The sequence below is a fragment of the Lolium rigidum genome, chromosome 6, assembly GCF_022539505.1.
Source record: "Lolium rigidum isolate FL_2022 chromosome 6, APGP_CSIRO_Lrig_0.1, whole genome shotgun sequence".
In the NCBI taxonomy this organism is placed as follows: Eukaryota; Viridiplantae; Streptophyta; class Magnoliopsida; order Poales; family Poaceae; genus Lolium; species Lolium rigidum.
In genome coordinates, this window is record NC_061513.1 from 111,670,984 (window position 1) to 111,672,525 (window position 1,542).

Below are 1,542 nucleotides of genomic sequence, written 5' to 3' on the forward strand. Positions count from 1 at the left end.
TGATACTAGCACTATGGCCAGCCTTACATAGTACTACCCAGCTCATGCCAGGGGTCATAGCAAGGACAATACATAGGCACAAATAAAAACGGTGTGTTGTTTAACCCAGCTTCATGCTTAGGATGCTTCTGCCAGTGTTGATAATGATGGCTGCATGTCTTGTTCATCTGAAGAGTTCTGATAAATTTGAGCATACAATTTCAGAAATATTTGAGGGGACCGGTAGCCAACTGCTCGTTGTCTTTTCATCTGGATTCTAAAGAGTGTTGTTAATGATATTTAGTAGGCTTGTACTACTTTCTTTAGGGGTTTTTAATTGACTTAAATTTAGTACAAAATCATACTAAATCCATGTTAATTAAAAGAAACCGAAGGAAGTACAAACTTGCCTATTATATCATTACCTCTACGCGTGCTTAGAGTAGAGGGGGAGAAGTAACTTCACATAGTAACATACTCCCTTCTTTCTCTTTTAGTCTATATTCCAGAAAAAATCAGGCAAATTAGTAGCTTATTTATTAGTACTCCCTCCTGCCCAAAATATGTTGCATATAAGGTTTGGTCAAAGTCAAACTTCGTAAAGTTCAATCATCTACATTGACAAAAATATAAACATATACAACAAAAAGATAATATTTTTAGAGTTGTTATGAAATATATTTTCATATTGTATGCATTTGTCATGGTAGATCTTTATATTACTATTTATATTCTTGATCAAAGTTTGCACAATTTGACTTGTACGAAAAATTATGCACAACATAAAATGGGCAGGAGGGAGTACTACTTAAATTGGTAAACAACCAATCTAAACTACATTTAAAATAGTGACATCCAATAGATAAAGGAGGACCACTTTGTTTTGCGCATTTTTGTGACTAAAAGCTAGAATGTAGAGTATTTCAGAACAAATTTTAGACCTAAAATGTAGAGCATTTCAGAACGGAGGGAGTATGCCATGTAGTTTCATGCATTGTGTTATTTATTATGTTATACAACGGCTTCTACTATAGAGGAGCCCGCCTGCATCGCCTTCTTCTTGGTCGCTTTGACAATACGTCAGCTTTTGTGGTCGCTGACGAAGGACTTCTGCATAAGCTCCACCTCCCAAGTCTCGTCTGACACCCACTCCGGCTGCTTTGTGACGTGCTTCTTGCGCGTCAACTTGGCAAGCTAGAGCATCGGTCGGTGACAGCAAAGAGAGCGAGTGAGAGAGAGTAAGAAAAATATGATACTTTTGCATCGAAATCCTACAAATCAATAAATATAAGAAGAATGTGATACTACTACATGATATGCATTGTAGAGCTAGTATCATACAATATTACCATATGCATGATAGTACTATATGATATTTTTCAACTCCTTCTAAAAGGGTTGTTCGTTTCAACCACTATGAAATGCCATTTATAAGGGCATGCACAATCTCTCTCACAACATACTGAGGATGTCTTGTTACTAAAGATAAGACTAAAAATAGCATATTACATCACGTTTTATTGTTATATCTAGATTACGTGGCAGGATTAAGATAAGACTACA